This window comes from Salvelinus fontinalis, chromosome 36 (genome assembly GCF_029448725.1).
Source record: "Salvelinus fontinalis isolate EN_2023a chromosome 36, ASM2944872v1, whole genome shotgun sequence".
Lineage (NCBI taxonomy): Eukaryota > Metazoa > Chordata > Actinopteri > Salmoniformes > Salmonidae > Salvelinus > Salvelinus fontinalis.
The window spans coordinates 22,327,877-22,354,209 of record NC_074700.1 but is presented as its reverse complement, the minus strand read 5'-3'; the positions used below and the strand labels follow the sequence as shown (position 1 = coordinate 22,354,209).

At 46.6% G+C, this 26,333-nt stretch overlaps 1 protein-coding gene across 1 annotated transcript in view; it reads right to left on the bottom strand.

Moving 5' to 3' along the window:
• LOC129835641 (uncharacterized) overlaps positions 1-26,333 on the bottom strand; it is a gene marked incomplete at its 5' end in the record, with an annotated part of 390,259 nt that overhangs the window by 115,830 nt on the left and 248,096 nt on the right. The gene's annotated exons all lie outside the window — the stretch shown is intronic.

Sequence of the window (26,333 nt, the reverse complement as noted above, 5' to 3'; positions counted from 1 at the left end):
CTCGGCAAGACGGAGCTGCTCTTCCTCCCGGGGAAGGACTGCCCGTTCCATGATCTCGCCATCACGGTTGACAACTCCATTGTGTCCTCCTCCCAGAGTGCTAAGAACCTTGGCGTGATCCTGGACAACACCCTGTCGTTCTCAACTAACATCAAGGCGGTGACCCGTTCCTGTAGGTTCATGCTCTACAACATTCGCAGAGTACGACCCTGCCTCACGCAGGAAGCGGCGCAGGTCCTAATCCAGGCACTTGTCATCTCCCGTCTGGATTACTGCAACTCGCTGTTGGCTGGGCTCCCTGCCTGTGCCATTAAACCCCTACAACTCATCCAGAACGCCGCAGCCCGTCTGGTGTTCAACTTTCCCAAGTTCTCTCACGTCACCCCGCTCCTCCGCTCTCTCCACTGGCTTCCAGTTGAAGCTCGCATCCGCTACAAGACCATGGTGCTTGCCTACGGAGCTGTGAGGGGAACGGCACCTCCGTACCTTCAGGCTCTGATCAGGCCCTACACCCAAACAAGGGCACTGCGTTCATCCACCTCTGGCCTGCTCGCCTCCCTACCTCTGAGGAAGTACAGTTCCCGCTCAGCCCAGTCAAAACTGTTCGCTGCTCTGGCACCCCAATGGTGGAACAAACTCCCTTACGACGCCAGGTCAGCGGAGTCAATCACCACCTTTCGGAGACACCTGAAACCCCACCTCTTTAAGGAATACCTAGGATAGGATAAAGTAATCCTTTCTAAACCCCCCCCCCTTAAAAGAGTTAGATGCACTATTGTAAAGTGGTTGTTCCACTGGATATCATAAGGTGAATGCACCAATTTGTAAGTCGCTCTGGATAAGAGCGTCTGCTAAATGACTTAAATGTAAATGTAAAAGAACAATAGGGTAGAGGAGATAGAGGAGGAAAATAACAATGGGGTAGAGGAGATAGAGGAGGAAAAGAACAATAGGGTAGAGGAGATAGAGGAGGAAAAGAACAATAGGGTAGAGGAGATAGAGGAGGAGAAGAACAATAGGGTAGAGGAGATAGAGGAGGAGAAGAACAGTAGGGTAGAGGAGAAAGAGGAGGAGAAGAACAATAGGGTAGAGGAGATAGAGGAGGAGAAGAACAATAGGGTAGAGGAGATAGAGGAGGAAAATAACAATGGGGTAGAGGAGATAGAGGAGGAAAAGAACAATAGGGTAGAGGAGATAGAGGAGGAGAAGAACAATAGGGTAGAGGAGATAGAGGAGGAGAAGAACAATAGGGTAGAGGAGATAGAGGAGGAGAAGAGATGAAGGTCATAAAAGGAGGACAGGCAAATGAGGGATGGATGTGTGAGCGACACAGAGAGCAGCAAAGTGGAAGAAGAAGGGCGAAAGAGAGAGAAAGAGAGGGAGGCGCAGTCAGCCAGACTAACATAAAACAACTTGAACGACAGGGAAGCTACTTTTTAAAACTTCTAACAGTTTTAACAGTTGTTGATATTTTATAACTGATAGCCGTGATCTTTGTATCAAAGTAAGTCATCTATTTCTGCTATCTTCCCAGTAGCCTGGTGTCACTACGAGAACATAGACAAGGGAAGATACCCAGATGTAAACATTTATTTAGGCCTAAATATTATTTGAAATGTGGAAATGTGGCTTTTCGTGTGATTCGTTTTTTTTGTCTTTTGTGTTACATATTATTTGAAATGCAGTTGAATGTAGTTTTGAGAGAATGAGAGAGAAAAAGAGTGTCACGTTCGTGACCTGTTTTCTGTTGTTTTGGATGTGTTTAGTTGGTCAGGGCGTGAGTTGGGGTGGGTAGTCTATGTTATGTGTTTTCTATGTTGGGTTAATGTGTTGCCTGGTATGGTTCTCAATTAGAGGCAGGTGTTTGACGTTTCCTCTGATTGAGAACCATATTAAGGTAGGTTGTTCTCACTGTTTGTTTGTGGGTGATTGTTCCTGTGTCAGTGTATACCACATGGGACTGTTTCGTTTGTTCGTTCGTTTTAGGTAGTCTGTTCCTGTTCGTGCGTTCTTCGTCTATATGTAAGTTCGTTTGTTTCAGGTCTGTTGCCTTCGTTTATTGTTTTGTAGTTTGTTCTAGTGTTCATTAGTGTTTCGTCTTTCATTTAATAAATTCAGTATGTATTCATCACCCGCTGCGCCTTGGTCCGTTCATTCACCACAAGACGAACGTTACAGAATCACCCACCAAACCCGGATCAAGCAGCGGGTTAACGGGCAGCAGCGACAGCAGCAGTGGGTCAAGGAGGAATGGACATGGGAGGAGATTCTGGACGGAGAAGGACCCTGGGCAGAGCCAGAGGAGTGTCGCCGCCCCAAAGCGGAGCTGGAGGCATCTAAAGCGGAGAGGCGGCATTGTGAGGCGCTAGCAAGGCAGAGCGGCTGGAAGCCAGAGAGGCTCACCCAAAAATTTCTTGGGGGGGGGGGGGGGGCTAAAGGGGAGTGTGGCGAAGTTAGGTAGGAGACCTGCGCCAACTTCCCGAGCTTACCGTGGAGAGCGAGAGTACGGGCAGACACCGTGTTACGCAGTAGAGCGCATGGTGTAGCCCTTCTAATGGTGGGCATAGGGACCAGCGTGTCACACATTATCATCATCAGTGACCACCATCAGTGGGCTGTCTTCTAAAAAGTCGAAAGAGATTGAATAAACCCCCGCTCCCCTCAATTCTGCTAGCAAACATGAAATCGTTGGACAATAAAATAGACAAGTTATTGGGAAGAATAAACTACCGACGGGACATTTAAAAACTGTAACATCTTACGCTTCACGGAGTCGTGGCTGACGACAATATCAATATACAGCTGGCTGGCTATACGATGTACCAGCAGGATAGAACAGCGCCGTCTGGTAAGACAAGGGGCAGCGGTCTATGTATTTTTGTAAATAACAGCTGGTGCACAATATCTAAGGAAGTCTCAAGCTATTTCTCGCCTGAGGTAGAGTTTCTCATGATAAGCTGCAGGCCACACTACCTACCGAGAGAGTGTTTATCTATATTCTCTGTACCTGTTTACATACCACCACAGTCAGAGGCTGGCACTAAGATAGCATTGATTGAGCTGTATTCCGCCATAAGCAAACAAGAAAACGCTCACCCAGAGGCGGCAGCTCCTAGTAGCCGGGGACTTTAATGCAGGGAAACTTAAATCAGTTTTACCAAATTTCTATCAGCATGTTAAATGTGCAACCAGAGGGAAAATAAATCTGGACCACCTTTACTCCACACACAGAGACGCATGCAAAGCTCTCCCTCGCCCTCCATTTGGCAAATCTGACCCTAACTCCGTCCCCCTGATTCCTGTTTACAAGCAAAAATTAAAGCAGGAAGCAACAGTGACTAGATCAATAAAAAAGTAGTCAGACGAAGCTGATGCTAAGCTACAGGACTGTTTTTTCTAGCACAGACTGGAATATGTTCCGGGATTCTTTCGATGGCATTGAGGAGTACACCACATCAGTCACTGGCTTCATCAATAAGTGCATTGATGACATCGTCCCCACAGTGACCAAACGTACATAGCCCAACCAGAAGCCATGGATTACAGGCAGCATTCGCACTGAGCTAAAGGCTAGAGCTGCCGCTTGCAAGGAGCGGGACTCTAACCCGGAAGCTTATAAGAAATCCCGCTACGCCCTCCGACGACCATCAAACAGGCAAAGAGTGAATACAGGACTAAGATCTGCTTCCCTTTGCAGACTACAAAGGGAAGCACAGCCGAGAGCTGCCCAGTGACACGAGCCTACCAGACAAGCTAAACTACGTCTATGCTTGCTTCGAGGCAAATAACACTGAAACATGCATGAAAGCACCAGCTGCTCCGGAAGACTGTGTGATCACGCTCTCCGCAGCCGATGTGAGTAAGACCTTTACACAGGTCAACATTCACAAGGCCGCAGGGCCAGACAGACTACCAGGACGTGTACGATGGGCATGTGCTGATCAACTAGCAAGTGTCTTCACTGACATTTTCAACCTCTCCCTGTCCAAGTCTGTAATACCAAAATGTTTTAAGCAGACCACCATAGTGCCTATGCCCATGAACACTAAGGTAACCTGTCTAAATGACTACCGACCTGTAGCATTCACGTCTGTAGCCATGAATTGCTTTGAAAGGCTGGTCATGGCTCACATCAACACCATCATCCCAGAAACCCTAGACCCACTCCAATTTGCAAACCACGCCAAAACAGATCCACAGATGATGCAGTCTCTATTGCACTCCACACTGCCCTTTCCCACCTGGACAAAAGGAACACCTATGTGAGAATGCTATTCATTGACTACAGCTCAGCCTTCAACACCATAGAGCCCTCAAAGCTCATCAATAAGCTAAGGACCCTGGGACTAAACACCTCCCTCTGCAACTGGATCCTGGACTTCCTGATGGGCCGCCCCCAGGTGGTAAGGGTAGGTAACAACACATCCGCAATGCTGATCCTTAACACAGGGGCCCCTCAGGAGTGCGTGCTCAGCCCCCTCCTGTACTCCCTGTTTACTCATGACTGCACGGCCAGGCACGACTCCAACACCATCATTAAATTTGCCGATGACACAACAGTGGTAGGACTGATCACCGACAACAACGAGACAGCCTATAGGGAGGAGGTCAGAGAACTGGCCATGTGGAGCCAGGACAACAACCTCTCCCTCAATGTGACCAAGACAAAGGAGATTATTGTGGACTACAGGAAAAGGAGGACCGAGCACGCCCCCATTCTCATCAACGGGGCTGCAGTGGAGCAGGTTGAGAGCTTTAAGTTCCTTGGTGTCCACATCACCAACAAACTAACATGGTCCACGTACACCAAGACAGTCATGAAGCGGGCATGACAAAACCTATTCCCCTTCAGGAGACAGAAAAGATTTGTCATGGGTCCTCAGATCCTCAAAAGGTTCTACAGCTGTACCATTGAGAGCATCCTGACTGGTTGCATCACCGCCTGTTGTGACAACTGCTCGGCCTCTGACCGCAAGGCACTACAGAGGGTAGTGCGAACGGCCAAGCTTCCTGCCATCCAGGACCTCTATACCAGGCGGTGTCAGAGGAAGGCCCTAAAAATAGTCAAAGACTCCAGCCACCCTAGTCATAGACTGTTCTCTCTGCTACCACATGGCAAGCGGTAACGATGCGCCAAGTCTAGGTCCAAGAGGCTTCTAAACAGCTTCTACCCCCAAGCCATAAGACTCCTGAACATCTAGTCAAATGGCTACGCAGAATATTTGCATTGCCCCCCCCCCCTTCTCCCCCTCTTTACACCACTGCTACTCTCTGTTGTCATCTATGCATAGTCACTTTAATTAACCCTACCTACATGTACATACTACCTCAAATAACCGGTGCCCCCGCACATTGACTCTGTACCAGCACACCTTTGTATATATTGTGTATATATTGTTATTTTTTACTGCTGCTTTTTAATTACTTGTTACTTTTATCTGTTATTCTTATCTGTATTTTTTGAAACTGCAATGTTGGTTATTGGCTCGTAAGTAAGCATATCACTGTAAGGTCTACACCTGTTGTATTCGGCGCATGTGACTAATACAATTTGATTTGATTACGTCCCAGTCACCAGCCCATACACACAAGACCTGGCTGTTCAGTTAACTCACACACACAGAAACACACACACACACACACACACACACACACACACACACACACACACACACACACACACACACACACACACACACACACACACACACACACACACACACGAAAGCAGAAAGTGTTGTGTTATAGTGGTTGTGTAGCCAGGACAGAGCAGTAGAGCTTTATACTGGTTGTGTAGCCAGGACAGAGCAGTAGAGCTCTATAGTGGTTGTGTATCCAGGACAGAGCAGTAGAGCTCTATAGTGGTAGTGCAGCCAGGACAGAGCAGTAGAGCTCTATAGTGGTTGTGTAGCCAGGACAGAGTAGTAGAGCTCTATAGTGGTTGTGTAGCCAGGACAGAGTAGTAGAGCTCTATAGTGGTTGTGTAGCCAGGACAGAGCAGTAGAGCTCTATAGTGGTTGTGTAGCCAGGACAGAGCAGTAGAGCTCTATAGTGGTTGTGTAGCCAGGACAGAACAGTAGAGCTCTATAGTGGTTGTGTAGCCAGGACAGAGCAGTAGAGCTCTATAGTGGTTGTGTAGCCAGGACAGAGTAGTAGAGCTCTATAGTGGTTGTGTAGCCAGGACAGAGCAGTAGAGCTCTATAGTGGTTGTGTAGCCAGGACAGAGCAGTAGAGCTCTATAGTGGTTTTGTAGCCAGGACAGAGCAGTAGAGCTCTATAGGGGTTTTGTAGCCAGGACAGAGCAGTAGAGCTCTATAGTGGTTATGTAGCCAGGACAGAGCAGTAGAGCTTTAAACTGGTTGTGTAGCCAGGACAGAGCAGTAGAGCTCTATAGTGGTTGTGTAGCCAGGACAGAGCAGTAGAGATCTAATAGTGGTTGTGTAGCCAGGACAGAGCAGTAGAGCTCTATAGTGGTTGTGTAGCCAGGACAGCGCAGTAGAGATCTATAGTGGTTGTGTAGCCAGGACATAGCAGTAGAGCTCTATAGTGGTTGTGTAGCCAGGACAGCGCAGTAGAGATCTATAATGGTTGTGTAGCCAGGACAGAGCAGTAGAGATCTATAGTGGTTGTGTAGCCAGGACAGAGCAGTAGAGATCTATAGTGGTTGTGTAGCCAGGACAGAGTAGTAGAGCTCTATAGTGGTTGTGTAGCCAGGACAGAGCAGTAGAGCTCTATAGTAGTTGTGTAGCCAGGACAGAGCAGTAGAGCTCTATAGTAGTTGTGTAGCCAGGACAGAACAGTGGAGCTCTATAGTGGTTGTGTAGCCAGGACAGAGCAGTAGAGATCTATAATGGTTGTGTAGCCAGGACAGAGCTGGAAAGCTCTATAGTGGTTGTGTAGCCAGGACAGAGCAGTAGAGCTCTATAGTGGTTGTGTAGCCAGGACAGAGCAGTAGAGCTCTATAGTGGTTGTGTAGCCAGGACAGAACAGTAGAGCTCTATAGTGGTTGTGTAGCCAGGACAGAACAGTAGAGCTCTATAGTAGTTGTGTAGCCAGGACAGAACAGTAGAGCTCTATAGTGGTTGTGTAGCCAGGACAGAACAGTAGAGCTCTATAGTGGTTGTGTAGCCAGGACAGAGCAGTAGAGCTCTATAGTGGTTGTGTAGCCAGGACAGAACAGTAGAGCTCTATAGTGGTTGTGTAGCCAGGACAGAGCAGTAGAGCTCTATAGTGGTTATGTAGCCAGGACAGAGCAGTAGAGCTCTATCGTGGTTGTGTAGCCAGGACAGAGCAGTAGAGATCTATAGTGGTTGTGTAGCCAGGACAGAGCAGTAGAGCTCTATCGTGGTTGTGTAGCCAGGACAGAGCAGTAGAGATCTATAGTGGTTGTGTAGCCAGGACAGAGCAGTAGAGATCTATAGTGGTTGTGTAGCCAGGACAGAGCAGTAGAGATCTATAGTGGTTGTGTAGCCAGGACAGAGCAGTAGAGATCTATAATGGTTGTGTAGCCAGGACAGAGCAGTAGAGATTGGTTTGGTTCAGCTTGGTGCAGTAGTATGAAAAAAAACACCCACACTAAATGTATTGCAAATAGAAAGGTCACAGGCAAACTCTTGCAAATGAGCTGCAATGAACGAAAGAAAGAGTTAATGTAAGCACACACGCACACACACTCACACATTTGCATCGTCTGAAACATAGCGTCCCTATTAACATCTTACCAGGACAATGTGCTCGATACCACAGCCCACAACACACTGTGTATCTAATTTCTCCTCACACGGTATGTTGGTTCTGTTATTTTACTGAATGCTTTACTAACTTTCTTTCTCCAAACCCTCTGTCTCTCTTTCTCTCTCTCTCTCTCTCTCTCTCAATTCAATTCAATTCAATTCAAGGGGCTTTATTGGCATGGGAAACATGTTTTAACATTGCCAAAGCAAATGAGGTAGACAATACACAAAAGTGAAACAAACAAAACGAATTAACAGTAAACATTACACATACAGAAGTTTCAAAACAATAAAGACATTACGAGTGTCATATTAAATATATACAGTGTTGTAACAATGTACAAATGGTTAAAGCACACAAGTTAAAATAAGTAAGCATAAATATGGGTTGTATTTACAATGGTGTTTGTTTTTCACTGGTTGCCCTTTTCTTGTGGCAACAGGTCACAAATCTTGCTGCTGTGATGGCACACTGTGGAATTTCGCCCAGTAGATATGGGAGTTTATCAAAATTGGATTTGTTTTCGAATTCTTTGTGGATCTGTGTAATCTGAGGGAAATATGTGTCTCTAATATGGTCATACATTAGGCAGGAGGTTATGAAGTGCAGCTCGGTTTCCACCTCATTTTGTGGGCAGTGTAAACATAGCCTGTCTTCTCTTGAGAGCCATGTCTGCCTACGGCGGCCTTTCTCAATAGCAAGGCTATGCTCACTGAGTCTGTACATAGTCAAAGCTTTCCTTAAGTTTGGGTCAGTCACAGTGGTCAGGTATTCTGCCACTGTGTACTCTCTGTTTAGGGCCAAATAGCATTCTAGTTTGCTCTGTTTTTTTGTTAATTCTTTCCAATGTGTCAAGTAATTATCTTTTTGTTTTCTCATGATTTGGTTGGGTCTAATTGTGCTGTTGTCCTGGGGCTTTGTGGGGTGTGTTTGTGTTTGTGAACAGAGCCCTAGGACCAGTTTGCTTAGGGGACTCTTCTCCAGGTTCACCTCTCTGTAGGTGATGGCTTTGTTATGGAAGGTTTGGGAATCGCTTCCTTTTAGGTGGTTGTAGAATTTAACGGCTCTTTTCTGGATTTTGATAATTAGTGGGTATCGGCCTAATTCTGCTCTGCATGCATTATTTGGTGTTCTGCGTTGTACACCGAGGATATTTTTGCAGAATTCTGCATGCAGAGTCTCAATTTGGTGTTTGCCCCATTTTGTGAAATCTTGGTTGGTGAGCGGACCCCAGACCTCACAACCATAAAGGGCAATGGGCTCTATGACTGATTCAAGTATTTTTAGCCAGATCCTAATTGGTATGTTGAAATTTATGTTCCTTTTGATGGCATAGAATGCCCTTCTTGCCTTGTCTCTCAGATCGTTCACAGCTTTGTGGAAGTTACCTGTGGTGCTGATGTTAGGTCTCTCTTTTTCTCACTCTCTCTCTGTCTCTCTCTCTCTGTCTCTATGTCTCTCTCTCTGTCTCTATGTCTCTCTCTCTCTTTCTCACTCTCTCTCTGTCTCTATCTCTCTCTGTGTGTCTCTCTGTCTCTCTCCCTCTTTCTCTCTCTCTATTTCTCACTCTCTCTCTGTCTCTATCTCTCTCTCTGTATCTCTCTGTCTCTCTCCCTCTTTCTCTCAATTCAATTCAATTCAATTCAATTGACTTTATTGACATGGCAAGTTCATTATTACTTACATTGTCAAAGTATACATATCGAAAAATAAAAATCAAATATATATGTATATATATACAAAATATATATATATTTATATATAAATAAATGGTGGGACCAACAGTAATAATACTAGTAGTAGTGGACATGGGATCACCATTAACAACAACAACAATATTAATCAGAACAACAATAAATTAAAGCAACAGTAGTAGACCAGTGTCAATATGACTTGAGAAGACATATGACCTGGTATGAAAGACAAAACTGTCACGTTCCTGACCTATTTATGTTAGTTGTTATGTGTGTTAGTTGGTCAGGACGTGAGGTTGGGTGGGCATTCTATGTTTTCTGTTTCTGTGTTGGTTTTGGGTTACCTGGTATGGCTCTTAATTAGAGGCAGGTGTTTGGCGTTCCTCTAATTAAGAGTCATATTTAGGTAGGCGTTGTCACAGTGTTCGTTGTGGGTGATTGTCTCCTGTGTCAGTATGTATGTTCGTGCCACACGGGACTGTAGCGTTTGTTTGTTTCGTTTCGATGTCGTCTGTTTCCTGTACGTAAGTTTATGTTTAGTTATGTAAGTTTATGTTCAGGTTTCGTCAACGTCGTTTTCTTGTTTTGTAGTTTTGAAAGTGTTTTGTTTCGTTTCGTGTTGCCATCGTATTCATAATAAAGATGGCTTATTTCCCAAATGCTGCGTTTTGGTCTGAAGATCCTTCTCTCCTCACCTCATCCGAGGATGAGGAGAGCGACAGCCGTTACAGAATCACCCACCACGCTAAGACCAAGCGGCAAGGGAAAACTAAACGGAGTAAGGGACAGGAGAGAAAGGAGCAATGGACATGGGACGATGTATTGGACGGAAAGGGTTGCTACACTTGGGAGGAGATCCTGGCTGGTAGGGATCGCCTCCCATGGGAACAGGTGGAGGCACTGAGGAGAGCAGAGGCTACCGGGGAGAGGAACCGGAGCTATGAGGGAACGCGTCTGGCACGGAAGCCCAAAAAGCCCGTAAGTAATTCCCAAAAATTTCTTGGGGGGTGGCTAAGAGGTAGTGGGCCAAGGGCAGGTAGGAGACCTGCGCCCACTTCCCAGGCTTACCGTGGAGAGCGGGAGTACGGGCAGGCGCCGTGTTACGCAGTAGAGCGCACGGTGTCTCCTGTACGAGTGCATAGCCCAGTGCGGGTTATTCCACCTCCCCGCACTGGGAGGGCTAGATTGGGTATTGAGCCAGGTGTCATGAGGCCGGCTCAACGCGTCTGGTCTCCAGTGCGTCTCCTCGGGCCGGCATACATGGCACCTGCCTTACGCATGGTTTCCCCGGTTCGCCTACATAGGCCGGTGCGGGTTATTCCACCTCCCCGCACTGGTCGGGCAACCGGGAGTATTCAACCAGGTAAGGTTGGGCAGGCTCAATGCTCAAGAGTGCCAGTACGTCTCCACGGTCCGGTATTTCCGGCACCACCTCCCCGCCCCAGCCTAGTACCTACAGTGTCTACACTACGCACTAGGCTACCAGTGCGTATCCTGAGCCCTGTTCCTCCTCCACGCACTCTCCCTGTAGTGCGTGTATCTAGCCCGGTGCCTCCAGTTCCGGGCCCACGCACTAAGCTACCAGTGCGTCTCCAGAGCCCTGTACAAACTGTATCTTCTCCCCCTACTAATCCTGATGTGCTTGTCCTCAGCCCGGCGTCACCAGTGCCGGTACCACGCATCAGTTATAGAGTGGGCTTTGAGAATACAGTGTGCCCTGTCCCTGCTCCCCGCACTAGTAGGAAGGTGCTTATCCTTAGCCCGGTGCCTCCAGTTCCGGCACCACGCACCAGGTCTACAGTGCACCGTATCCGGCCAGAGCCATCCGTCTCCCCAGCGCCATCTGAGCCATCCGTCTCCCCAGCGCCATCTGAGCCTGCAAAGCCGCCCGTCTGCCATGAGCCTGCAAAGCCGCCCGTCTGCCATGAGCCCACTGAGCCGCCAGCCAGACAGGAGCCGCTAGAGCCGTCCGTCAGACAGGATCTGCCAGAGCCGCCAACCAGACAGGATCTGCCAGAGCCGCCAACCAGACAGGATCTGCCAGAGCCGCCAATCAGACAGGAGCAGCCAGATCAGTCAGCCAGCCATGAGCAGCCAGATCCGTCAGCCAGCCATGAGCAGCCAGATCCGTCAGCCAGCCATGAGCAGCCAGATCCGTCAGCCAGCCATGAGCAGCCAGATCCGTCAGCTAGCCATGAGCAGCCAGATCCGTCAGCTAACCATGAGCAGCCAGATCCGTCAGCTAGCCATGAGCAGCCAGATCCGTCAGCTAGCCATGAGCAGCCAGAGCCGTCAGAGAGCCATGAGCAGCCAGAGCCGTCAGAGCGCCATGAGCAGCCAGAGCCGTCAGAGCGCCATGAGCAGCCAGAGCCGTCAGAGCGCCATGAGCGTCGAGAGTCGTCAGAGCGCCATGAGCGTCGAGAGCCGTCAGCCTGCCATGAGCGTCGAGAGCCGTCAGCCTGCCATGAGCGTCGAGAGCCGTCAGCCTGCCATGAGCGTCGAGAGCCGTCAGCCTGCCATGAGCGTCGAGAGCCGTCAGCCAGCCATGAGCGTCGAGATTCGTCAGTCAGCCATGAGCTGCCCTTCAGCCTGAAAAGGCTAGATACCCAGAACTGCCCATCAGTCCAGAGCTGTCTCTCTGTCCGGAGCTGCCTTTCAGTCCGGAGTTGCCCCTCTATCCTGATCTCCCTCTCTATCTTGATCTACCTCTATATTCTTATCTATCCCTCTGTCTTGATTTATCTCTCTGTCCCGGTGTTGTCCTTATTAGGTATGTTATTAAGAGGATTTTGTGGGGGAAAAAAGAGGGTGGACATTCTTGGAGGGAGGAAGCTAGGATGGATTATGGTGGGGTGGGAACCGCGCCCGGAGCCTGAGCCACCACCGTGGTTAGATGCCCACCCAGACCCTCCCCTAGACTTTGTGCTGGTGCGTCCGGAGTTCGCACCTTGTGGGGGGGGTAATGTCACGTTCCTGACCTATTTATGTTAGTTGTTATGTGTGTTAGTTGGTCAGGACGTGAGGTTGGGTGGGCATTCTATGTTTTCTGTTTCTGTGTTGGTTTTGGGTTACCTGGTATGGCTCTTAATTAGAGGCAGGTGTTTGGCGTTCCTCTAATTAAGAGTCATATTTAGGTAGGCGTTGTCACAGTGTTCGTTGTGGGTGATTGTCTCCTGTGTCAGTATGTATGTTCGTGCCACACGGGACTGTAGCGTTTGTTTGTTTCGTTTCGTTTCGATGTCGTCTGTTTCCTGTACGTAAGTTTATGTTTAGTTATGTAAGTTTATGTTCAGGTTTCGTCAACGTCGTTTTCTTGTTTTGTAGTTTTGAAAGTGTTTTGTTTCGTTTCGTGTTGCCATCGTATTCATAATAAAGATGGCTTATTTCCCAAATGCTGCGTTTTGGTCTGAAGATCCTTCTCTCCTCACCTCATCCGAGGATGAGGATAGCGACAGCCGTTACAAAAACAAAACTAAGCTAAATGGGATTTTTCACTGGCTGTCCCTCAGGTTGTGGCAGGAGGACACATATTTGGCTGCCAAAACTGCACATTTTGGCTTTTCACCCAATAAATATTAGATTTTTTTATAGTTTCAAATTCTTTGTATTGAGTTATAATTTTGGGAAAGAAATATGCTCTTAGGTCTGAGTATTTGTCACAGTGTAGTAGGAAATGCACCTCTGTCTCTACCTCTCCCCTGGAGCAGAGTGAGCACAGCCTATCCTCTCTGGGCAGCCAGGTTTGTCTGTGACGACCGGTCTCTATAGCAAGACGGTGCTCTTTCTCTCTCTCTCTCTCTTTCTCTCTCTCTCTCTCTCTTTCTCACTCTCTCTCTCTGTCTCTCTCTCTCTGTCTCTATGTCTCTCTCTCTGTCTCTATGTCTCTCTCTCTCTTTCTCACTCTCTCTCTGTCTCTCTCTGTCTCTCTCCCTCTTTCTCTCTCTCTCTTTCTCTCTCTCTCTTTCTCACTCTCTCTCTCTGTATCTCTGTCTCTCTCCCTCTTTCTCTTTCTCTCTTTCTCTCTCTCTTTCTCTTTCTCTCTCTCTTTCTCACTCTCTCTCTGTCTCTATCTCTGTCTCTCTCCCTCTTTCTCTCTGTCTCTCTTTCGCTCTGTCTCTCTTTCGCTCTGTCTCCCTTTCTCTCTCTCTCTCTCTATCTCTCTCTCTCTCTGTGTGTCTCTCTGTCTCTCGCTGTCTCTCGCTGTCTCTCTCTCTGTGTCTCTGTGTCTCTCTGTGTCTCTCTCTCTGTGTCTATGTGTCTCTCTGTGTCTCTCTCTGTCTCTCTCTGTCTCTATCTCTGTCTCTCTCCCTCTTTCTCTCTGTCTCTCTCGCTCTGTCTCTCTTTCGCTCTGTCTCCCTTTCTCTCTCTCTCTCTATCTCTCTCTCTCTCTGTGTGTCTCTCTGTCTCTCGCTGTCTCTCGCTGTCTCTCTCTCTGTGTCTCTGTGTCTCTCTCTGTCTCTCTCTGTCGCTCTCTGTCTCTCTCTGTCTCTGTGTCTCTCTGTCTCTTTCTCTCTTTCTCTCTGTCTTCCTTTCTCTCTCTCTGTCTCTCTCTGTCTCTCTCTGTCTCTCTCTGTCTCTCTCTGTCTCTCTCTGTCTCTCTCTGTCTCTCTCTGTCTCTCTCTGTCTCTCTCTGTCTCTCTCTGTCTCTCTCTGTCTCTCTCTGTCTCTCACTGCCTCTCTCTGTCTCTCTCTGTGTGTCTCTCTGTCTCTGTGTCTCTCTCTGTCTCCCTTTCTCGCTCTCTCTCTATCTCTGTGTCTCTATGTCTCTCTCTGTCTCTCTCTGTGTCTCTCTGTCTCTGTGTCTCTGTCTCTCTCTGTCTCTCTCTCTCGTTCTCTGTCTCTCTCTCCTTATCCTCTCCATATCCATCTGCTTCCTCATAAATCTTTCTCACTCTCGTTCCCATATTCCTTCCTCTCTTCCCCCTCTTCCCCACTCTCTCATTGTAAATGAGAATCTGTTCTTAATGGACAGATTTAATTGCCTGGTTAAATAAACGTTAAATAAAACATTTATAAAAAATGTGTGTCTCTCCCCCTCACCCCCATCTCCCTCCCTGACAGCTGGAGGTCAATGCAGTATTGTTTGTGTGTCAAAGCGTGGGCGTGTTTCTCCTGTGGCTGACTGAGCATGCCCACAGGAAGTCCAGTAAGAAGAGAGAGAGAGGTTCAGCACTGTGCACTCACAAAGAGTCATACAGAAACACCAGCAGGTAGACAAGTCAAGTTGTTGAGTTGAGTTGAGTTCGCATCAGTTTTAAATTCAGTTCAGTTCAATTCAAATCACTTAAAGTCAAGTCAACTCAGTTCAGTACAGTTCAGTTCGATTCAGTTCAAAATCAACTGAACTCATCTCAATTCAGCTCAAGTCAAGTCAATTCAATTCTATAGTCCTATTGATCATTCCCCTCAGTTTGATAGTTACATGCAAACCCTCCCCATGCCCCTCCCCCTGACAACAGGAGCATCTCCTCCTGTTGCCACGGTACATCACCATGGAGCTGAAGACAGAGATCATCAAATGACTGTCAGAGAATAAAGACAAAGGACAGAACTTCTACAGTCTGTACATACGCCAACACAAAGGCGTCAGGTCAGGAAATGTGTCTGTACATCCGCCAACACAAAGACGTCAGCTCAGGAAATGTCTGTACATCCGCCAACACAAAGACGTCAGCTCAGGAAATGTGTCTGTACATCCGCCAACACAAAGACGTCAGCTCAGGAAATGTGTCTGTACATCCGCCAACACAAAGACGTCAGCTCAGGAAATGTGTCTGTACATCCGCCAACACAAAGACGTCAGCTCAGGAAATGTGTCTGTACATCCGCCAACACAAAGACGTCAGCTCAGGAAATGTGTCTGTACATCCGCCAACACAAAGACGTCAGCTCAGGAAATGTGCACTTGAATGATTGTGCACCAATGAATACTGCTAGAAGGACTAGGTGAGGACTTTTTACATCCTTGGTATTCCAAAAAAGGCAAGGTGATGATGATATCGCACACAAGTTGTTGCAGTCTTTTTTTGTCAGATTGGCATTTATTGGGATGAGTCTTGTCCTGGAGGAAGCTCTGCAGAGTGTTCACTATCTTATTTAGACCAGAAAGTCATAAAATCTGATTTTAAACCTACAGTAACCCTAGCATTAACCCTAACCTCAACCACACTGCTAACATTATGCCTAATCCTAACCTTAAATTAAGACCAAAAATAAATGTTTTGTTTTTCTAAACTATTTACGATATAGCCAATTCTGACTTCGCAGCTTGACAATTTAGCGGAAACCACTCAAGATACATCCCAATAAACATCAACCTGCTTTTTGGGAGGAGTTGCTATCATCTTCCCTTTTCTGAAACACCAATGATCTGTTACTTTGGCCACCTAAATACTATCAGAGGATTTAGCAGAATCTCATTGATTCCCCTACTGTATCTTATTTGCTCTGTGTAGTATTCTGTATTCTGACATCGTGGGGTTTACTAAGCTGGCCAGTACCTGTTCTCCAGAGGAGCTGGTGGGAGTCATCAACAAACTCTTCAGCAGGTTTAATGACATTGCCAAGGTGACATATCATTTCAACAACAGCTCAATAGATCCCGATGACATACGTTCACTCAAACACCATCTCATACTAATCCTAATCTTTCCCTCTCATACTACTCAGAGGGTACCATGTAAAAACTTCCATCACTGACTCTCTGACTCTTTCTCCATCTCTCTCTCTCCCCTCCCTCTCCCCTCTCCCCTCGTCTCCGTCCCCCTCGCTCTCCCTTCCTCTTCTACCCCTCTCTCCCTCCCTGCTTCCATCTCTGGATCTCTCTCCTCCATGTATCACCTCCATCTATCACCACCATGTATCACCTCCATCTATCCCCACCATGTATCACCTCCATGTATCACCTCCATGTATCACCTCCATGTATCACTTCCATGTATCACCTTCATCTATCCTAGGCCGTCATTGAAAATAAGAATTGATTCTTAACTGACTTGCCTACATGTATCATGTAGATAAATCAATCATTTATCTCAATCAGTAATCTAATTTCTCTATTCATTATTTTATTGGCTCTGTTTCTGATAAATCACCTTGTCTCCCTGCCAACGCAGAAATCATTTAACATAGTCTGTATGACATGGTTTGTGATCAAGACTGATTGTTATAACCTTGTCATATCTCTGTAGTAAATTACGGGAGGCTACAGGTGTGGAGATCAGTATGAGAGTGGGCGTGCACTCCGGCAACATTCTCTGTGGCGTAATTGGTCTACAGAAGTGACAGTACGATGTCTGGTCACATGACGTGCCCCTGGCCAATCTTTTGGAGTCTGGGGGCATGTCAGCGTAAGGAACCAGGAAGCTGATGTGTTTGTTTTATTAACTGTTATAAATAAGTAATAAGCTTTATAAGACATGTGTCATACCTGGGTTAAAAACCCATGTGGTGTGTGTGTGTTATGATATCTTTATGCAAGTGTGTGTTCAGGTGGGCACAACGTTACAGATCATTCAGACAGAAATTTCTTAGGTAGAACAGATATTAGTGTTTACCATGCAGAATACGACATTGTGTCAGTTCTATTCAGTACAATTCTACCTGCAATGTTTCCCACCCAAGGCATGTCCACATCACAGAGGAGACACTGGGTCACTTAGCTGGGGCATACCAAGTGGACGACACTGACGGGGGGAGCTGGGACTCTCTGCTAAAGGGGAGGAAAACCTACCTGGTGGTCGACCCCCATAAGGAAGATACCACCTCTAAGAAGAAGGAAGAGGTGTGTGTAAAATGCATGTTTTAGAACCTGTTGTTGTGTGTATTGATGTATTTATGTACAGTACCAGTCAAAAGTTTGGACACACCTACTCATTCAGGGGTTTCTCTTTATTTTTTACTATTTTCTACATTGCAGAATAATAGTGAAGATATTAAAACTATGAAATAACACATATGGAAGCATGTAGGCACCAAAAAAGTATACTTTACAAAATATACTTTATATTCGAGATTCTTCAAAGTAGCCACCCTTTGCCTTGATGACAGCATTACACACTCTTGGCATTCTCTCAACCAGTTTCATGAGGTAGTCACCTGGAATTAACATGTGTGCTTTGTTAAAATTAAATTTGTGGAATTTCTTTCCTTAATGCGAGTCAGCCAATCAGTTGTGTTGTGACACAACAGAAGACAGCCCTATTTGGTAAAAGACCAAGTCCAAGTTCACACACACACACCGCCATGCATGAAGTGGTATTCACAAACACTCACACTGCCATGCATGACATTGTATTCACACACACTCACACCGCCATGCATGAAGTGGTATTCACAAACACTCACACTGCCATGCATGACATTGTATTCACACACACTCACACCGCCATGCATGACATGGTATTCACACACACTCACACCGCCATGCATGACATGGTATTCACACACACTCACACCGCCATCCATGACATGGTATTCACACACACTCACACCGCCATGCATGACATGGTATTCACACACACTCACACCGCCATCCATGACATGGTATTCACACACACACACACCGCCATTCATGACATGGTGTTCACACCCTGAGCCTTTCTCCCACCCACTCCTTTCCCATTCATTAACATGACTACTTAGCCGTCCTCACAAAGGACACAAATGTCTATTTTATCTTACATAACAAATCATTGAACAGCTTACTTTCTCTTCTGTCAATCTTTCACAGCTGACAGAGTTAATTGTATGTGTATTCAGAATGAACTCTGTGTTTTGTTGACTATGTGGTTTTGCGTGTGTGTGTTTCTAAGAGCGAACTCCTACTCAGACCGATTCCAACAGGTAAACCAGATTTTTATTTTTATTTTATTTTCATAATTTTTTCCCATTATTGTATTACTGTAGTTTTAATGAATGAATATTTCTTAGTAGCAGTCAGGTCCTGGACGATGGCATAAGAGGGTCGTTAGATACCATAGACGCTGCAAGGTAAGTGTTTTCCCCTAGCTCTAACACTTTTCTGTTGTGTCGTGTTCTTTTCTCTGCCAACTGACATAACATATTATAAGCCTTGTTATAAGACCTTATAAAGGCTCGTACATGCTTATGACATTATACCTCTATGTTATTTCTCTCCTCAGACTGTCTCCTCTCGTCTCTTATTCTGTCTTTCACAGGCGGAGAGCCAAGAAGCTGAACTGCCCATCCCTGTTATTCAAACACCTAAAGCTGGAGAAACAGGTGGGAGTTTTTTACTGCTGTGTTTTGTTGTGTCATAGTTACGGGCATGTTTTGTGACATGTCTGTGTGTTAAGGCTTGTCTTTTGAAGTGTGGTGTTAATGTCAGTGTTGTATGTTGTGATAGGTCTTGTATTAAAGTACACTCCTAAAAGGAAGGGTGCTTTGCAGCTTTTTGAGGGCCATGAATCGAGCCGTTGAACCCTTGTAGGTGCTATATACGTATAACTATTTCTTCTAGCAGTGTAGTGTATTTTATGGCTGACTGATGCATTATGGTTGGTGTGTCTGGTGTAATGGGGGTTGCAGATGTAGGATCTTAATTTGATCACTCTTTTGTTGCCAAGGATTTTCCTGAGTTGTGTAATGTACTATATAGGGTTGTGTGTCTCTCGGAGGTGAAAGGTCTCCACCAGTCAGTAGGCTGCATGGCTCTCATCTTCGTGTCTCTGTTTACCACCATCACACACACACACACACACACACACACACACACACACACACACACACACACACACACACACACACACACACACACACACACACACACACACACACACACACACACACACACTACTGTTGTGCTGCAAGTGAAATGTCACATGTAAATCCAGCAGAGATCAAAGGAAAGAAAGAGTTCTTGTTTTGCATTTTCTGTAACATCCAGAGAAAGAGAGGGAGGAGAACTGAAGGGAGGGGAAAGGAGGGAGGGGGAAATGAGGGAGGAGAACTGAAGGGAGGGGAAAGGCGGGAGGGGGAAAGGAGGGAGGAGAACTGAAGGGAGGAGAAAAGGAAGGAGGGGTAAAGGATGGAGGAGAAAATGAGGGATAAAGGAGGGAGGAGATAAGGAGGGAGGATAACTGAAGGGAGGAGAAAAGGAAGGAGGGGTAAAGGATGGAGGAGAAAATGAGGGATAAAGGAGGGAGGAGAAAAGGAGGGAGGATAACTGAAGGGAGGAGAAGAGGAAGGAGGGGTAAAGGATGGAGGAGAAAATGTGGGATAAAGGAGGGAGGAGAAAAGGAGGGAGGAGAAAAGGAGGGATAAAGGAGGGAGGAGAAAAGGAGGGAGGAGAACTGAAGGGAGGAGAAAAGGAATGAGGGGGAAAGGAGGGAGGAGAACTGGAGGGGTAAAGGAGGGAGGAGAAAAGGAGGGAGGGATAAAGGAGGGAGGGGAAAAGGAGGGAGGGGGAAGGAGGGAGGATAACTGAAGGGAGGGATAAAGGAGGGAGGGGGAAAAGGAGGGAGGAGAAAAGGAGGGATAAAGGAGGGAGGGGGAAAGGAGGGAGGAGAACTGAAGGGAGGAGAAAAGGAATGAGGGGGAAAGGAGGGAGGAGAACTGGAGGGGTAAAGGAGGGAGGAGAAAAGGAGGGAGGGATAAAGGAGGGAGGGGAAAAGGAGGGAGGGGGAAAAGGAGGGAGGAGAACTGGAGGGGTAAAGGAGGGAGGAGAACTGGAGGGGTAAAGGAGGGAGGAGAACTGGAGGGGTAAAGGAGGGAGGGGAAAAGGAGGGACTATAACTGAAGGGAGGGATAAAGGAGGGAGGGGGAAAAAGGAGGAAGGAGAACAGGAGGGAGGGGGGAAGGAGGTATATAGGGTCTAAAAGGATTAATGGAAAGAGGTGGAGAATAGATGTTGTTGCTCTCTTTCTCTCTCTCTCAGAAACATTGCTATGGCTGTGTCGTATGAAGTTACCTTTCCTGTTGAGGTGCTACTCCTCTCTGTGGTCTGCACCGGACACCTCAAGGTAACACTGTAAACACAACCCTAAACCTAGCTTCATGTCCACATCCCGGTTCAACCCTAACCCTAAATGTTTCTCTTTAACAATTCCAGTGTGAGTGCTCTAGCAAGGTATGTGATGTTTATATGTGTGTGTGGGTGTGTGCGTTTCAGAGGTTGAGCTCTAAGGTGTCCACTGTCCCGTGTGGCTCAGTTGGTAGAGCATGGCGCTTGCAACGCCAGGGTTGTGGGTTCAATTCCCACGGGGGGACCAGGGTTCAATTCCCACGGGGGGACCAGGATGAATATGTATGAACTTTCCAATTTGTAAGTCGCTCTGGATAAGAGCGTCTGCTAAATGACTTAAATGTCCACTGGATGTTGTCGCTATCGCACAGATTGGCCACTACTGGTCTGCTTCTGTCTCCTCATCACCCTGCTCATGGCTATACTGAACTTTGTAAGTCACACACACACACGCACACACGTTAACATGCATGCACACACATACTAGAATTCACAAACATTCACAAACCTCCACTACATAACCTCCACTACATAACCTCCACTACATAACATCCACTACATAACCACCACTACATAACCTCCACTACATAACATCTGCTACATAACATCCACTACATAACCACCACTACATAACCACCACTACATAACCTCCAATACATAATCTCCACTACATAACCTCCACTACATAACCTCCACTACATAACCTCCACTACATAAACTCCACTACATAACCTCCACTACATTACATTACCTCCATTACATAACCTCCACTACATAAACACCACTACATAACTCCACTACATAACCACCACTACATAAACAACACTACATAACCTCCACTACATAACCTCCACTACATTACCTCCACTACATAACCTCCACTACATAACCACCACTGCATAACCTCCACTACATTACATTACCTCCATTACATAACCACCACTACATAACCTCCACTACATAAACACCACTACATAACTCCACTACATAACCTCCACTACATAACCTCCACTACATAAACACCACTACATAAACACCACTACATAAGCTCCACTACATAACCACCACTACATAACCTCCACTACATAACCTCCACTACATAACCACCACTACATAACCACCACTACATAACCTCCACTACATAACCACCACTACATAACCACCACTACATAACCTCCACTACATAATCACCACTACATAACCTCCACTACATAGCTCCACTACATAACCACCACTACATAACCTCCACTACATAACCTCCACTACATACCTCCACTACATAACCTCCACCTATACACTGTCCCTGTGAGTACCTCCTCAATCCATCAAGCAATCAACCAATCAATTAATCAATTATACATTTACCTGAGACATAAACACTTTCGTTAGCCCCCTGAGAAAGTACCTAGGCTTTAGCTCAGTAGGCTAACCTAACACACAGTTGTGGCCCGCAGACGACCCAGGTTTGTCATAAGGTGCTTGATATCTAGTCTAATATCAGTGACCTGTGATCACTCTCTTTCTCCCCCCTCATCAGATCTTTTTCAGGGCTGATCTGATTGGTCAAAAATACCAATTAGTGGAAAAAAGAATCCGAATTGTGCTGTCTGTGTGAACGCAGCCATAGAGAGAGACACACACACACACGTTGCTCTACAACGACACCAAGTAAGACTGGATAACAGATAGTAACATAGTGCACCTTATGACAAACCTGGGTCGTCTGCGGGCCACAACTGTGTCATAAGGTGAACGCACCAATTTGTAAGTCGCTCTGGATAAGAGCGTCTGCTAAATGACTTAAATGTAAATGTAAATGTAAATAGTAACACACACCTTTAGTAACAGCTTTCATCAAAGCGAAGCCTGAGGCCGTGTTATCTCCTTGGCCCTTTGTTTAAGCTGCGTGAATAAATAAAGGTAAAATGATACTATCGTCTGGGTTCCACAATCTGGACTCACAGAGTGACAGACAAAAGGCATGAAACTCAAACCTGGGTTGAGCCAGACATGTCTTTTGTCTGTCACTCTGTGATACCAGATTGTGGAAACCCCTCTCTCCTTCCCCCCTCCCCCTCTCTCTCTCCTTCCCTCCCCCTCCCCTCTCTCCTTCCCTCCCCCTCTCTCTCTCCTTCCCTCCCCCTCCCTCTCTCGCTCAGGAAAGTGAGTTTGAATATGTTTTTTAAAAGACTGACATGACCGAGGGGGGGAGAGAACAAGGGAAAGACGGATGATTACATGGTGGCTCAAAGTGTGTGTTTGTATTTCCCCAAGCCTGGAGTCCTAAAGGACCCTAAGATCATGGCTGGAGTTGGTTGTTCATCTTCTATTTCATCTGTCTGTCTGTGTGTTCATACATGCATGCGTGCTTGTCACATCCATGCCTTTCTGCTTTCATGTGTGTGTGTGTGTGTGTGTGCGTGCGTGTGTGTCCAACCTGGTGTAACGAGTGCGCTGAGTGTCGGGAAGCAAGTTCAGGGAGTTAGTGTTTTAATAAATTAACAAAACAAAAAACACGAAACACAAACAACGCACCGACATGAAAACAGAGTCAATGACACCTGAGGAAAGAACCAAAGGGGACTGACAGATATAGGGAAGATAATCAAAGAGTTGATGGTGTCCAGGTGAGGTCCACATGAGGTGCTGGTGTGCGAGACGATGGTGACAGGATAATCAGCAGCCTGATGACCTAGAGGTCGGAGAGGGAGTACACGTGACACCCGGACTCAAGTACTATTTGAAATCATTTAAAATACTTAAAGCTGTGCTTGATTGAGCTGCCTTTTGCAATTTAATTATTACAAAAGTCACAAAAGTGCAAATGCCCAGATGGCACTCCCGTCAGGCTAAAGCAAATGTTGTAAAGATATTAAATAGTAGTGGAAGCCAGGTCTCGAGCCTACAGAAGGTCAGTCTGATTGCCCCCAGCAGCACTGTAACGGGGAGAGCGCCACTTCATGCAAATGACCAACCAAACCATGTATATAACGTGTTTGTGTATATCATGTGTGTGCTTTGATATAATGTGTGTGTGTTGTGATATGACATTATGACGTGTTTTGTGCGTATATATAACGTGGTTGTGTCAGTGTGATATGATATAATGTGTGTGTGTTGTGATATGACATGATGACGTGTTTTGTGTGTATATATAACGTGGTTGTGTCAGTGTTATATGATATAATGTGTGTGTGTTGTGATATGACATGATGACGTGTTTTGTGTGTATATATAACGTGGTTGTGTCAGTGTTATATGATATAATGTGTGTGTGTTGTGTTCGCCTCGGTACCCCAGTTTAAGGACTTCTACAACGATTGCAGCGTGAACCGAGATGGACTCTCCTCAACGAGATCATCTCAGACTTTGATGAGGTACAAATAGAGCACCCTATTCCCTATATAGTGCACTACTTTTGACTAGGGCCACTCAGGATTCCCGAGTGGCACAGCGGTCTAATGCACTGCATCTCAGTGCTATAGGCATCACTACAAACCCTGGTTTGATTCCAGGCTGTATCACCGTGATTGGGAGTCTCATAGGGCAGCGCACAATTGGCCTAGCGTCGTCCTTTGGCCGGGGTAGGTTGTCATTGTAAATAAGAATTTGTTCTTAACTGACTTGCCTAATTAAATAAAGGTTAAATAAAAAAGGTCTGGGTTTAAAAGTAGTGAACTATAGGGAATAGAGTCCCACTTCAGAGTTTGGTCTGGAACTCAGAAGGGAAGAAGGGCCTGAAGATTTTCCTCAACTGGTAACCTGACCATGAACTGACCATTAGTTTGTTACCAAACGTACCCTTTCTCTTTCTCTGCCTCCCCCTCTCTCTCAACCCCTCTGTCTCTAGCAGCTTCTCTCTCAACCCCTCTGTCTCTAGCAGCTTCTCTCTCAACCCCTCTGTCTCTAGCAGCTTCTCTCTCAACCCCTCTGTCTCTAGCAGCTTCTCTCTCAACCCCTCTGTCTCTAGCAGCTTCTCTCTCAACCCCTCTGTCTCTTGCAGCTTCTCTCTCAACCCCTCTGTCTCTTGCAGCTTCTCTCTCAACCCCTCTGTCTCTAGCAGCTTCTCTCTCAACCCCTCTGTCTCTAGAAGCTTCTCTCTCAACCCCTCTGTCTCTAGCAGCTTCTCTCTCAACCCCTCTGTCTCTAGCAGCTTCTCTCTCAACCCCTCTGTCTCTAGCAGCTTCTCTCTCAACCCCTCTGTCTCTAGCAGCTTCTCTCTCAACCCCTCTGTCTCTAGCAGCTTCTCTCTCAACCCCTCTGTCTCTAACAGCTTCTCTCTCAACCCCTCTGTCTCTAGCAGCTTCTCTCTCAACCCCTCTGTCTCTAGCAGCTTCTCTCTCAACCCCTCTGTCTCTTGCAGCTTCTCTCTCAACCCCTCTGTCTCTAGCAGCTTCTCTCTCAACCCCTCTGTCTCTTGCAGCTTCTCTCTCAACCCCTCTGTCTCTAGCAGCTTCTCTCTCAACCCCTCTGTCTCTAGCAGCTTCTCTCTCAACCCCTCTGTCTCTAGCAGCTTCTCTCTCAACCCCTCTGTCTCTAGCAGCTTCTCTCTCAAACCCTCTGTCTCTAGCAGCTTCTCTCTCAACCCCTCTGTCTCTAGCAGCTTCTCTCTCAACCCCTCTGTCTCTAGCAGCTTCTCTCTCAACCCCTCTGTCTCTAGCAGCTTCTCTCTCAACCCCTCTGTCTCTTGCAGCTTCTCTCTCAACCCCTCTGTCTCTAGCAGCTTCTCTCTCAACCCCTCTGTCTCTAGCAGCTTCTCTCTCAACCCCTCTGTCTCTTGCAGCTTCTCTCTCAACCCTTCTGTCTCTAGCAGCTTCTCTCTCAACCCCTCTGTCTCTTGCAGCTTCTCTCTCAACCCCTCTGTCTCTTGCAGCTTCTCTCTCAACCCCTCTGTCTCTAGCAGCTTCTCTCTCAACCCCTCTGCCTCTAGCAGCTTCTCTCTCAACCCCTCTTTCTCTAGCAGCTTCTCTCTCAACCCCTCTGTCTCTTGCAGCTTCTCTCTCAACCCCTCTGTCTCTAGCAGCTTCTCTCTCAACCCCTCTGTCTCTAGCAGCTTCTCTCTCAACCCCTCTGTCTCTAGCAGCTTCTCTCTCAACCCCTCTGTCTCTAGCCGCTTCTCTCTCAACCCCTCTGTCTCTAGCAGCTTCTCTCTCAACCCCTCTGTGTCTTGCAGCTTCTCTCTAAGCCAAAGTTCTGTTTTGTGAAAGAGCGAAAGGTCGTATATAGATAGCTCTGTTCTGCCTCACTGGGTCGAGTTCAAATACTTAAAAAAAATACGCCCTTACTTACTCTCTTCTCTGAGGTAGTTAGTGATCTGTATGTGATTGGATAAGAGAAAGAAAGGTCACTTATCATGTTATTGTTTTCGCCAATCAAATCTTGTCAATGAAGTGGAAGTGTTCTCTTGTTCTCTGTCTCCCCCTGTAGGGCTGTGATATGTCCTACAGCCATGTGCGCAGTATGGTAGAGTTTTCCATCGCTCTGAAGAACAACCTGGAGTCCATCAACCAACACTCCTTCAACAGCTTCAAGCTATGAATCGGTGAGTCAGTGGGACAAGAAAAATATGGACTGACTCATTTAATCTTTACTCGATTCCTTGTCGTCTCTCCTTGCCTGATTCTCAAAATGTATTGGAGAAGAAAGTTTGAGGGAAGTGACCTTCTCCTACGGTTGAGGATGCACAGAATCAAGGAAAGACTAAAAGAGATTGAGCCTTAACTTTATAACCATCTCTCCCTTCCTACTCACGTTTTAATATTCTCTTTAATATGGATAAACCATGGTCCAGTGATTGCAGGGGTGATTGGAGCACACAAACTGACCAATCAGCTCCCCTGTTCTGACCTCTCCAACCAATCATCAACACTCATCTGGCCAAACAATTTTGTGTTAGAAATACCCGGGTTGATTTCTGATCC